Below are 14,887 nucleotides of genomic sequence, written 5' to 3' on the forward strand. Positions count from 1 at the left end.
GTTGCTAATTAAGTTGTCACCTAGCTTGTGTTCTCACTGTTGTTGCTGTTGTGCTAGTACTACCACTGCCATGTCTTATGAACCAGTGATGAGCAAATCTGAACCGGCGTGCCTGGAGCCGCGCACCACATGGCCCTCCGACCGACGACGACGACAAGCAGTCTGCTGTGTGGGTGGATGGACGTGCCGACGGTGGCGGGGGCTCTGGTGGTGAACGTCGGCGACTACCAGCAGCTGCAGCTAGCTGGTGTCCAACGACATATTCAGGAGCGTGGAGCACCGCGTGGTGGCCAGCGGCGTGGGTCCCCGGATCTCGGTGGCGTGCTTCTTCCGGACAGCCACGTCGACGACCGTGCTCGGGCCAGTCGCTGGCCATGGCGAGGCGCCGGTACAGGACAGGAGCACCAGGAGCCGTGGTGCGGGTAATTTAGGCGATGATTATGTATATAGATGAATTTGATGCTCCGATTAAGCATCAAAACTTACATGGTTCGAGAAATTAAACATAAATTACTTATACACCGGCGAGCGCTACTTAGTTTAAGCAAAATATGGCCTAAATAGTGGCCTATGCGTGCGGCGGTGCCGGTGGTGGCGGAGCGTCTCGGCGGCAAACGGCGTCGACGCTGTCGTGAGGACCTTCACTCCTCGTCGGCGTCAAGTTTCGAGCTTGACGCGGCGGACGTGCCGCTTCCGGCGGGCCGCCTCGTAGTATCGCACCTGGCGAACGGCGCCCGCCTCCTCCTGGCGGAAGCGAGCGCGGGCCTCCGCGTCGCTGATGGCCATCCTTTGCGCGAGGACGGCCTCCTCCTCGTCGCTGCTGTGGACGTAGTCGCCCGCCGAGATGGTGGGTGACCGCGCGGAGACGAGGGCGTCGTCGCTGTTGTGGGCGATGGGGAGCTGCGGTGCGCGGCTTGAGCCGTCGGACGAGGACCCCTCGTCGGCGTTGGCGAACCTAGCCAGCTTCCCTGGGGGCGTGATCCCCCAGTTGGTCCACCGGCTGACGCTGCGTTTGCGCACGCCCTCAGACTTGTTCCATGCCCGCTGTTCCGCCTCGGTGCGGAACACGGGGGGACGCGGTGGCGAGTCTCCGCCGCCCAATCCGGCGCCGCGGCCTGCTGAGCCGCCACGGGAGGCCATCGCGCCGACGAGGAGGGTGGATAGGTCGCTGGGGGCTGCTCGATTGCTCGCCGGAAAACGGGGTAGGCGGCGGCGGAGGGAGTGGATGCGGCCGAGGGGAGTAGGGTTTGGAACCCGAACTCCCCTCTGCAGCCCAGTTTAATACGGGGCGATCGCTCGATTTTTCGGGGGCCTGAACTCGTTTTACGGGCCAGGCCGCGGGTTCGGGCTCCATTCTGGCTCATTTTCGGCCCAAACCCGTAAACCGTCGGAGTTTTTCAGTTTCCGTACAATTTACGGGCTCTACTACAGATGCTCTTAAAGGTCCTTTTTCTACTAGCGGATGTTTTGTAACTGTTGAACTTATCTAATACAGCAGCCTGATTCATCTTTTATTACTCTCTCTGATCCATACTATTTGCCTCTAAAATAGATGTATTTATAATTAAAATGTATCTAAATACATCTATATTAGTGTTAAGGAATATAATGAAAGGTAGTAAAAAAATTAGACTAGCCTCCTGACAGCTATCCTCTCCTAAAGAAGGATGAAGAAAAAAATTTACAAAAATGGGATGAGGAGAAAAGCTATTGGAGCAAACAGCGGTGACAATTAATTGACCACGCAAGTCCTCTTCCAAAATCCTACTGCAAGGCGTGCTGCTCTCCTCTCACATCGTTGCCTCCGCTGGTCTGCCACCTTCTTCCTCCTCCTCACACCATCACCGGCCCCAACTCCACAAGCAAGAACCACCCACCGGCACCTGCGCGCGATGGGGCGCTGCCGCCCCAAGAAGACCCCCTCCGACTCCGACTCGCTCACGTTGCCGGTCGGCGCCGACGCGGAGCTGCGCAGCAACGACCCCGGCTTCGTCGGCTCCTTCCCGACGTCGCGGGAGACGATGGAGTTCGAGGAGACGGCTCTGCGGCCGCACCGCGTGTTCCAAGCTGGCCAGTGGGTCCTAGATGCACAGGCCGTACTGGTAAGTCAACTCAAGTGGGCAGTGTAAACTGTAAACCCTTTTCTTCTTCTTCTATGAACTCTGTGTAAAATTGAGTGTAACATGCACGGCAGATCTTGCATTGCAATTGTATTTATTTATTCATTCAGATGGAATCCAATCTTAATTGAAGTAGTCGTAAACAAAAGGAACTTAATTGCCTTCATGGTGGATTGCTATGTGTTACTGATGTATGATTCAGTTTTATGATTATATTCAGACAGGCTATTTCATAATCTCTCATTTCAGCTTTTCAGGTGTACTTGTGACCTTCTTCGGGTTAATACTAGTTTGAGCCCATATACTAAATCTGGCCTCTGATTTCTGTACTTGGTCAAACTAGCCATATGCTACTTTCTGATAAAGGGCGTTTTTGTTGATCCAAATGACGCATCAAGCGGATACAATTACATTACAATCTTGTATTTCACCCTTGTGAGATTATACCAAGATACAGAAAAGTGGGCAAATTTTCAAGTGTATGTTTAATCCTATCATGTTGTGTGATACTAGAAACAAATTCAGTAATGCACTCTAAACACCGCACAGTAAAAACTTTATCTTATTTTTTTTCTTCGAGAACAATAGTCTTTTGCTTTGTCTTTTGAGACTCGTATAGTTGTACGGGGTCACCTTTTGTCATTTTGGAAATGGGAAGATCAATATGTATAACTTGTTTCGCTGGCGTAAATCCAACTTTGGAAATAAGCATTTGAACTGTTCATATGTGAAGAATTTTCTTGTTAAGTGAAAACATGGTAGCGTCTTGTGGAAGAGCTGATAGTTTTTCTTCCAACATCTGTTTGAATAGAGAAGTTAACAGTACAAATGAGTGAACGCTCACATTGAGAAACACCATATTGCTTATGTTGTTGTGCGCAGGACGTTGGAAGTGCTTTGTTTCGGGAGGGAACCCAAGTTGAAGTGAGGCGGTCTGGAAAAAGCTTCAGTGAATCCTGGAGTCCAGCTTCTGTTCTGAAAGTGATTGGCGCTACAAATTTCTTAGTACAGTACATCCATATTGGAAGCAACAGGGAACTAGCCACTGAGATTATAGCTGCTCAATATATCCGGCCAGCACAAACCTTCCGGAAGAACAGATTTTCTCGATCTTCTCATGTTGAGGTGATGCATGAAGATAGCTGGTGGCCTGGTGTTCTCCGGGATGTTTTAGGTAGTGGAACCAACAAGAAGTATGTAGTAAAATTGAAGAGCTATGACACAGACATGGAAGACGTGGAATGTTTGGATGTTTTGACAGTTGAAAATACACACATAAGGCCGAAATTTCACTGGAACGGAAAAAAATGGGTACGCTGCCTGGATCAGGTACACATAGCTAGCACATATATCTCCTGCCATTTTTGTGGGTGTTCTTTTATATGATGGGACATGAAGTGCTATTTAGTTTTGCTAGAATATTTATTATTTCATAGCATTTTTTCAAATGTTTCAAGGAGAAGAAATCTTCAATCAATTTATGGTTCATTACGCAATGATTGTTCTACGCCTAACTAATAGACATGATCCTGCTGCAATGTGTGCATCTTGTATGTTCACACAAACATATATGGAGTGTTATATACATGTTTCTTCCTCTGTGAACTCTGGGGTAAAATTATACTAGTACTAGTTAGTATCCAGAGTATAATATGCACGGCAGATCTTGCATTACAATTTTGTGTAACTATTCAAACGGAAACAATTCAACTCTCTTCAGTGTTAAATTATTCTTTGATGAATAATGGCTCAGTAGTCAGTTCTGAAATTTTCGAAACCAAAGTTACATGGAAGAAATCAAAAGGACTTAATTGCCTGCATGGAGGATTACTGAAGATTTAAAAATGAAAAAATATACTATTATATATCCATTTTAAAATTAATTTGCTACTGGTCCATGTATTAATGATGGATTCAGTTTTATGATTGTATTCAGACAGACCATTTCGTAATTTACACACAATCTCGCATTTGAGTTTCTCAGGTGTACTGATCATGTGGAGTTGTGAATGTCTTCGAGTTAATACTAGTTTGAGCCCATATACTAAATCTGGCCTCTGCTTTGTGCACTTAGTAAAATTAGCCATATGCTAGTTTCTGATAAAGGGTGTTTTTGTCTACCCAAATGTCGCATTAAGCAGACACAATTACTTTATAATCTTTTATTTCACCCTTGTGAGATTATACCAAGCTACAATAAAGTGGGAAAAATTCCAAGTGTTAGCACCATTACTGTATGTTTAGTCATATCATGATGTGTGATATTAGAAAAAATCAATAATGCACTCTTAACACTGCACAGTCAAAACTTTATCTTATTTTTTTTCTTCGAGAACAGTAGTCCTTCCTATTTTATTTTAGCTATTTTATTGTAGAGTTTGTACGAGCTTTGTCTTTTGAGACTCATGGAGTTGTACGGGATCACCTTTTGACATTTGGGAAATGGTAAGATAAATTTTTATAAATTGTTTCACTGGTACACTTTTGATGAATCCAACTTTGGAAATAAGTATTTGAACTGTTCATATGTGGAGAATTTTCTTTGTTAAATGAAAAATGGTAGTGTCCTATGGAAGAGCTGATAGTCTTTCTTTCGACATCTGTTTGAAGAACAAAGTGAACAGTTAACAGTACAAACGAGCGAACGCTTACAATCAGAAACACCATATTCCTGATGATGTTGCTGTGGGCAGGACGATGGAAGTGCTTTGTTTAGGGAGGGAACCCAAGTTGAAGTGAGGCGGTCTGGAAAAAGCTTCGGTGAATCCTGGAGTCCAGCTTCTGTTCTGAAAGTTATTGGCACTACAAAATTCTTAGTACAGTACATGCATATTGGCAGTGACGGGGAACTAGCCACTGAGATTATAGCTTCTCAATATATTCGGCCAGCGCAAACCATCCGGAAGTACAGATTTTCTCAATCTTTTCATGTTGAGGTGATGCATGAACATAGTTGGTGGCCTGGTGTTCTTCTGGATGTTTTAGGTAGTGGAATCAACAAGAAGTATGTAGTAAAATTGACGAGCTATGAGACAGACATGGAAGACGTGGAATGTTTGGATGTGTTGACAGTTGAAAATACACACGTAAGGCCTAAATTTCACTGGAACGGAAAAAAATGGGTGCGCTGCCTGGATCAGGTACACATAGCTAACACATATATATCCGGTCATTCTTTGTGGGTATTCTTTTCTATGATGGGATATGAAGTGTTATTTAGTTTTTCTGTTACATTTATTATTTCATAGCATTTTTTTGAAATGTTTCAAGGAGCAGAAGCTTCAATCACTATATGGTTCATTACGCAATGCTTGGTCCACGCCTAACTCATAGACATGATCCAGTTACAATGTATGCATCTTGTATGTTTACACAAACATATATGCACGTGAAGCCAGAAACATCTTGCTGATAAAAAAATCTCTGCAAATGAATTAGAAATATGCAAGTCCATTAATACCTTGAATGTTATGCCTATTCTTCTTCTTCTTAAACGAGGACAAAGCTTATTCAATACCACCACTTGAACTGTCTTGAAGATTGTAGATTCAGCAACAAGCATAGTGTGATTGTGTACTCATGTGTTTTTTCCTATCTGTAATTTTTTTAAAACCAAAATCATGTCCACGATTTTTCAAATGAGAATTATATCCCTGATGATGTAATTTCTTTTGCATTTCAGATATCTGCTAATGTTCCTTCGTTAGCTTGTCGAAAAAGGCCTGTTTCTTATGCCTTGTCATTACAAAAAGAAGTTGGTGAAACCAGTGATAAACATGGTTCTTGCCGTGAAAAAAAGTTGAAGAACACAGATGTTGTATCAGAACCAATTTCTCCTCTCTCGCATGTTTGTAATGAAAGCAATGAAATCAAGTGTCAGTCCAGCTCTTCCCGCGGAGGAAAAAAGAAACAAGGAAATGCAGTGTTGGTACCTGCTTCATTGCCACCAATTGCAGGATTTTCACAACTAAGTGTTCCTTCACTTGCTCAAAGTAGTCATCTTGAACAAGCACATTCTCCCAACATTATCATACCTTCTGCACCAGTGGTGGCGCCTCAACATCTACAGTTACACACTTCGATGTCTGAAACTTTTGAACAGCCAAGGCCTCTCCTGCAGGGCCCACCTTTGGGAATGCGGTCACTTGCCCCTCAATCCGTGAGTTGTTACTTTTAACACATGGTCTTCATACTTCAAAAAACTTCTAAATCATTGAAATTACCATTTGTTCTTAGTTAAATCTTGCATTTGTATATTTATAGCCAAAGGAAGTGATAGCTACTAAAAGTATTGGGGAAGCCAGAAACAAAGTATCTATATTGGAAGACTGTAAGTTTTGGACTAGTAACTTTTCATGCTAAGGAAAACACTGCAATATGCTAACTAGTAATTTTGCAGTGGCCAAAGCGAGACATGGTGATGATAATGTTGAGCTGCATTATAATGTAGCTGCTGGATGTGGAATGCTTTCAGAAACAGATACAGTGAATAGTGTTGGCCCCACGACTACACCAAAGGACATAGGAGGTATGTGACTACTGGTTACAGAAGAGTTGGTCACTATGTTACTAGCATTTCACCTTCCATTTTTCAGGTTCGCAGCATGCAGTGTCACAACAAGGTCGTGGTTCAGCAGCGGATTCAGAATCCTTGGCAGTCCAGCATCATCTTCCATTTCGGAAGACCTCCCGGTATGGGCGAGGATCGAGGCGATGGAAATATTCAGTGAGATGCCGCAGCGACCAAATCTGAATGAGTTCCAGCAGCATGGTCCCGAGGTCCGTGAAGGAATGACATTGGGTCTGATGCTATCCTTCGCTACTTTGGCCGAAAGCATATGCATGCTAGATGTTCATCAGGATGACATTGGACGAGTGTTTGAAGAGAAGAAGCAGGGACTCTCTTTGCTGGAGGAAAATGGTTTCGACGTAAGGGTCCTCCGGTCGCGTCTGGAAGCTCTGCTCTGCACATGATGACGACGATGATAATGTTGTGAGTTTGGTGGTTGCTGGTGGAGCTTGTACAGGTTGTTACTAATGCTAAGTGGCGGGCTATATGTTGTGTAAACTAGTGTGTACATGGCATGTGTGTGTGTTAGTATGGTTGTTGCAGCCCTCTGGGCTGGTTGCTGCAACTCTGCTTTTGGTACTGCAACTCTGCTTGCTGCTATTACTTCATGCTCTTGCTGTGGGATCATTTGATGCGACGCAAAGTCTTCTCGGTCGCCAAGAGAAACGGAGTAACATGTAGCTTCTCATTTCTTCTATCACAACTTCAAACTTTCTCTGTGAATGATATGCGATTTTAAATATTAACTGAACAACCAATATTTCTTTTTTCTCCAATTTAATTAATTTATAAGTTCGAGCCCACCCTCCATTTTCGTCCTAGATTCACCACTGAGTGGAGCAGTTCTCTCACAAGAGGTCCACGAGCAGAAAGTTGACGGTGGTAAGCTAGGCCAGGATGGTGCATAAAAATGGGTTTAAAACATGGTGCCATGTTTGTCAATGAAATTAAATTTAGTCAACCCAGAAGGCCAAACCTTTTTGCAGTACATCTAACAGCATATAGGGACAAGATCACACTAAATACAATAGGTGCGTGATCTGTGGAATTGCTCCTTGTCTGCTTTGCCGAGGAGAGCGCTCGCTACCCGATCCCCTAAGCTATCACTAATCTCTTTCATAAGAGTGGACGACTCCTTACTTGCATCCGAAGATTGGGGATAATCAGGATTCCATGGTTTGGGTGGTACAATTCTTACATGTATGATTTGGATGGTACAATTCTTACATGTTTTCAGCACAACCCGCAGACGCACCACCAGTTCTGCCAGATCCAAGTGGATCCAGTGGCGCAGATACACCGATTGAGAGAGACGAAGTCCCTGTCCCTTCGCATGCATCTACTAACAGCTTGCTTTCCCTATTTTAGGAATTCCTCCCGAGGTCGGATACTAGTTATTTATCTACCCCATCCCCTTAGCAAAGGGGCTCAACAAATAGACTAGACCTGCCAAACCTAAATAGGAAGATGCGGATTGAATGCATTGATTCTTCGATGGAAATCCAAGACATGCCAAGAGAGATTGTAGGTACTCTTCACTTCCCCGTCATTCTTGTAACCGTCACCTGTAATCCGCGCAGGTGTGTCCGCACCCCTGGAGTGGGAGTGTTGTATCTCGTCTTTATTATTGAGAAGAGGAGCCAACTCGGGGTTGGGGACTCTTCTGTTTGGTCCCTTTGTTTGAGCAGTGGCCAACCCCGATATAGATTAGGAGAAGCGATAGAAGTGGCTTGATTCTATAAAAAAATCAATATGGGGCATGGATATGAGAACATTCTTCCCTTGCATTACCCAGCGGTCCAATTGCATTGCATCAATAGCAGCTGCCTTTATCTCCGCATTCACTAAACGAAATATTGAACCCATGTTGGTAATTCCCTCTGTGCTCTACTGTCTTGAACTAGTTTCTTTAGTTGCCTTTCAATCAAAGGCTGCATCAGGCTCCTACTATTGATTCAATTCCTTCGACACCTTCCACCAGCATTGCATTGGCTTCATTCTTACCTATGATACTTGTTTCGTCGTGGCACCCCCCCCCCCCACACACACAAGCACCCCCAGGCGAAGGGGAGACCAGAAAACGCCTTTTGTTTTCCCCCCTTCAGCGAACTTGGCTCTTTAGTAAAACGAAGGAGCTGATAACTCCGGTATCGCGTCGCGGGTGGAAAGGAGTAAGATAAGAAAGCTTAAGCGTGGTAGCCCACAGACCAAATATGAGAAGTGATGTTTTGAAAGCTTCTTATTGAGTCTAATACTATCCTTTTGAAATTCTTGGTCCTCAGATCTGATACCATAACCAGCATCTACATGCTCATGCTGCAAGGGATCCGTTAAAGTCAAGCTACGAAGCCCCCTCCATCTCTACCCGGAGCTGATTTCATTCCAGTAGTTTCTTTTGAAAAGAAAGGCGGATTCTCTTTTCTATTTCATATCGATTCCCTCTTCTAGTTGGAATAACTGGATTGCCAAAGCGCTCATCCGAAACTTGGGCTTGAGTTACAAAAAAAAAAACAAGAAGTGTTCTATGTTTTGTGCATTTAAATACATGAATCCCCATCAAAGGACCAACAAAGAGCTCATTTCCCCTCTCCTCCCTCTCGTGAGTCTACAGTACTTTGAGAGACACCTCAAGCAAACCGGGCCAACCCCGAGTCCTCTCCGGCGGCGCTGCCGGCCGGAGATGGCAAAGGGAAGGCGCCGATGTAGTAGGTAGGTTTAGTTTTAGGGTTTCTGGCGATCTGCCGGTAGTTTGGAGTAGGGCACAAGATCTCTGGGATCAGATCTGGTGCATACTGGATGGGTGGTTCTTCCTCGTTGAGCTCCGGCGGCCGGAGACGGCGAACCCACTCGCTCTAGGGATCTCCGCAAATAAGATCCTTTCTTGTTGCTTTCTGTTTTCTCGTGTGATTTTGCAGTGGTTTCCTCCTCCGGCCGGCCATGGAGGCGAGGGGAAGAAGAAGCTGACTGCTACCTCGACGGGATCTGGACGCGGCTGGGGGTCACCTTCTTACCTGGTGTCTTGGTGCGGCGCCAGGCAATCGCAGACGAGATCTTTCACCGCGCTCCAAAGGTGGGAGACGGTGAATCTTTCCGTTGCTGTGAGGCCCCCTCTAAATAAGCGCATCTGCCTCCTCTTCTGTGGTGGTCAATCTGCTCCGCTGCTCCTCTTGGCCGGCCCCGGTGGCGAGGGAGAAGAGCAGGCGGTGGTTGATCTGGCTACCAAGCAGAGGAGGTGCCTTGGGAGTTCTTATGCACATCACGCGGTGACAGTCGTCGCCGCGATCTTCAGCCGTTCGAGCGGCTTAATCTCTACCTCTGGAACGGAGGTCTTTGGATCCATCGCCGGAGCTCGCCACGCCCAGGAAACCAAGTGGTTCGTCCCCGGTCTCCTTGGTGTAGCCGGCGGTGGGATTCATTCGTTGGAGAAGAGCTTGCGAGCAGTTGGCTCTCTGATCTCGGCTGCAGAGCCTCGAGGTCGCCGGTGATCTAGTGGTGGAGTGCCCGTTGTCCTTGATTGCTTTTTTCAATCTTCTTTCAGGGTGTTTTCTGCAAAAAAAGAGGCCTTATCTTCAAATAATAGGTTCATTAGGGCAAGTGATGTAAAGGGCCTCTTTGTAATTATGTACCTGCCACGTGGTTGAATATTTGCTCCCCTGGGGTCTTCTAGACCCGGCATTGTCAAAAAAAAAAAAAATACATGAATCCCAGTGTACAAACAGGTTCATAACTATTGAGACCTTTCAGAATCATACGCCACACTGCAAGGTGTGTAGGCACTGTACAACATACGAGTTTTTCAAAAAAATCGACCGTACAATGATGTCTCATGATCCTCTAAGAAATATTGACAAATGAGACCGAGTGGCTCTGTCTTCCGTGTGAAAAAGGCATGGATCAGCTAGTTTCGGATCAACATTGGCATTCCTGTTACCAAAACATACATCAGTTACCAAAACACCAAGATATTTTGAACTGATTTATGAATTGCTTGCCGCAGGGCAGTCAAATATCAACATTGTCTCGAAGAGCAGAATCCATGAAAATAAGAGCATCTCCAGCAGCGTCCCCCAAACCGTCCCACAAAGCGCGCCGGATCGAGCGTTTGGGGGACGTGTTTTGTTCGTGCCGCGTTTGGGGGACGTCGCTCCCAGCCGCGTCCCCCAAACGCCGCCCCCAATCAGAAATTCAAATAGATGCATTCAAAAAAGATCGTTCCCGCCGATTCGTCGCGATCAGAGTAGCGGCGATCGATCAAAGTACTGGGCGCGCGATCATATTACAGACCGGTGGTGCATGCAAATTAGAAGAAGGGGAAGGGGTTGGGCGACGGCGTCGTATCCTGAGTCGACGCAGGCCCGTCGAGCACGACGATCTCGTCGCGATCTGCCCGTTCCCGTGCATGGTGCGTCCGCTCCGTCGCCGACGCAGAGGCCGACGCAGGTGTAGCAGAGAAGACGCGTCAGCCTGCTCTGCTGCGCTGCCGCTGCCGCCGATGCCGCTGCCAGGGCCACCGCGTCCGCCGCCGCCATTTTGGCTTCGATGTCGTCGAGGATCTGGCCTTTGAAGAAGTTGTGCGCCGCTCGCGTCCGGGGAGACATTCGCGAACGGCGCTGTCGCCCCTTTCGACCCATTGCCCGGCGGCTTCTTGGCCGCTTTCTTCGCCATCTTTTTGGGGGCTGTCGGCGGGGCCATGTAGAGAGGGTAGCGGCGGCGGGTGGACGGCGGGAGGGAGAAAGAAAACGGCGGGATAGGAGAAATGAATCGGCGGCGGGATATGTTTTGGGAGGCCTGTGCGCGGCGGTATAGGCGCGATTTGGCGGGAGCGGCGGGAGTGTGAGACGAATTTTCCCTGTGCCGCTGACGGGTCGGCCCCGCGTCGGTTCGCCTCGCTTTTCGTTGTGTCCGGCGTCCCCGGACCGTCCCCTGTGGGACGGGGACGGGCTCGGGGCGCCGGACACCGTATCGGGCCGCGCCGGACAAAAATGGGCTTTGTGGGACGCGGCTGGAACGTTTTTTTTGTCCAGCGCGCCCCAAATCCCTTTGGGGGACGCGACTGGAGATGCTCTAAGTGAGGCATCCATGGAGCATGAGTTTGTAAAAGAGCAGAAAGCTTCCAGAAGCATGCACTGAGCCCAAGCAAAAGACATGTGAAATTGCAAGTTGATATATTAACACTTCAGTATTTAAGGGTTCCAAAAGATAACAAGCTGGAGCACAAGTCTTTAACAAATCACGTCCACATATATACAAACAATGATCAAAAGATATCTCACTCGAGGCTCATCAAACCAACAAATAACATGTACAAGCCTATAATTTTTTTAACTAAAGACATTTATCTAACAGAATGATTCATCCCTAAAGTTCAATAGCATGCATCTTATAATAGCACAAGTCCTGTCATTTCCACTCAAAATTACCCAGTAATTAATTGACTATTTGTCTAACGAATTAACAATGATTATTTTTAAAATTCACTGGGCATTGCTCAATTATCTTAACACTACACAACTAATGCAAGTGTAGCATTTTTTGAACCACGTGATTGTTAATCCCAGGTTTCATTTAGATCAAATGGTATGAGAAAGTCAGGAACTCATTCTTTTGTCTAAGAATCTTACATGAAACTGATTAGTAGATAGTGAAACAATGCAATACAGAAATCAGATATAATTTCCCCTAAACCCAGAGCAAAAGCAAATACAGTAAGAGTAGACACTAGAGTCAGCGTGCACTAGACACTTCAGTATCATGCCACATGTTGAAAAATGTTCACACCACAATAGGTAAAAGTTTCTGTCTATCAACACTGAAACCAGAACAGATCTTTAACCAAAACATATATCAAGTTACCAAAACAACAGTCTATTTTGAACTGACATATGAATTGCTTGCTGCAGGGCAGTGAATTATCAACATTGCCTGGAAGAGCAGAATCCATGAAAATAAGCGAGGCATCCATGGACCATGAGTTTGTGAGCAGAAAGCTTACAGAAGCATGAACTGATCCCAAGCAAAAGACATGTACTACCTCTGTCCATAAAAGGATGTCGCAAGTTTGTCTAAATTTAGATGTAGCTAGACATTTTGTGTATAGATACATGCGAATTTAGACAAATCTCCGACATCCTTTTACGGAAGGAGGGAGTATAAAATTGCAAATTCAATTATTAAAACTTCAGTCTGGGTTCTAAAAGCTAACAAGCTGGAGGATAAGCCTATAACAATTCATGTACACAGATATAGAAACAATGATCGAGGGCCTATCTCACTGGAGGTTCGTTCATCAAACCGACAATAAATTGTAAAGGTAATTTCCAAAGCAACGAAAGTAATAACCAAAGACAGTTATCTAAAGGAATGATTCGTCCCTAAAGTTTAATAGCATGCCTCTTATCATAGCATAAGTCCTGTAATTCCCACTCAAATTACCCAGTAATATTATGACTATTCGTCTAACGAATTAACATTCATTATTCTTAAATTTCACAGGGTATTGCTCAGTGATCTTAACACTACACAAGCAAGGCATGTGTAGCATTCTTGAACCACATGGTCGCTAATCCCAGAGTGTATTTAGATCAAATTGTATGAGAAAGTCAGGAACACATTATTTTGTCTAAGGATAGTACATGAAACTGATTAGTAGATTGTGAAACAATGCAAAACATCAAATCCGATATAATTCCTCTTAAACACTAGACGCAGACAGATATAAAATGACGTCTAACAATGTATCATGCCACAGGTTGAAAATGCTCCTTTCTTTCAATGTTGTTGCAGCTTGTCAGATCTTTCCTAACTACAGTCAGGAGTGTTCCATTGACATTAAAAATGCCTAGCTGCTTGAAACAAATAAAATAACTAGTAGAACACGAAATAATTCTTTTACCACAAAAAAAAAAGAGATATTAAAAGTAAAAATGTAGTTACTGGTGAAACAAAAACGAAATAACAAGTGTGATAAAATGGCATGCAGACCAAAAATCATAAGCTCCAAGTTCATCTCAGAATTCACCTATCAGGAGATAAATTCAAAAAACATATAGCCACAATTGTAACTTCGAGATAAGAGAAGGAACATATGATGTGAGCTTTTCTTGACTGTCACATACTAAACCAGAGACCATGGTGATTTGCAGAAACAGGTAAAAGCAGAAATAAGGCACTTGCCATTCAGAGTCCAATGTAAATAGGAGATAGGCAAAACGGTGCATTGTGCAAAATTCACAAGCGTTGGAGGAAAATGCCCTGATTACAAATTTGAAAATATGACGTCACCTGGCTTGGGTTTCTGGCTTTTACAAATTTGAAAGTGAAAATTTGAAAATTCACTTTCCGCTTTCACATACATCATACATGCTAGGACTGGTGGCTAACAGCAAGAGGAACCAAAATAGGATGCTTCTCATTCACAGAGCTAAATCATAGGGCTCAGAAAAACCATGTATGCGCAGCTCTCAATCACACCAAAACACGTAGAAATTTCTATCCTTCCACACTAACCACCCAAAATAATATTATTATATTAACCGAACAAGATCTAACTTCAGGTCAAATATCAATCCCTGCAGCAGGGAAGTGAAAAATCTGAAACAGCAAGCTTCCATGAAACAAAACATGTAACTGCAGACCACATACAGAACATCAAAGTATACATTCTGCCAAACAAAGCTAAAGTTTACCTTAATTATTTGATGAAAGAGACAATTAAGATACAACATATTATGTCCACAAATTACAGGTTCTCATGAAATTCACAGGTCATTGCTTAATGATCTCAATGCTTGAGAACTATTTGCAAGTATGGCCTTCTTGAACCAAATGACTATTATCCAGAATGTCATTTAACTGAAAGCATAATACAGAGTCTGGATTTCTTTATCTAAGAAGACCGATGCAATTTGTCACTTGTGTCATGTAGTGCAGGGGGAAATTAAAAGTATGCAGTACGAACTGTAAACATTCTGGATCATAAGTTGGACAATACAAAAGAAATCAAATTCTGCAATAAACATCCTCTGATTAATTCCGAATAAGTAAATCCCCTAGCACAGTTTTCGGAACACAAAGCAGCATGAGAGTCAATAGAAGTAGATGCTGTTAAGGTTCCAGGATAGTATAAACTATAAAGAAACACTACGGCACAACACCAAGTAGAGTTTGAAGAAACCACAACAAGATAAGCAACAAGAAC

The sequence above is a fragment of the Lolium rigidum genome, chromosome 5 (genome assembly GCF_022539505.1).
Source record: "Lolium rigidum isolate FL_2022 chromosome 5, APGP_CSIRO_Lrig_0.1, whole genome shotgun sequence".
Classification (NCBI taxonomy): domain Eukaryota; kingdom Viridiplantae; phylum Streptophyta; class Magnoliopsida; order Poales; family Poaceae; genus Lolium; species Lolium rigidum.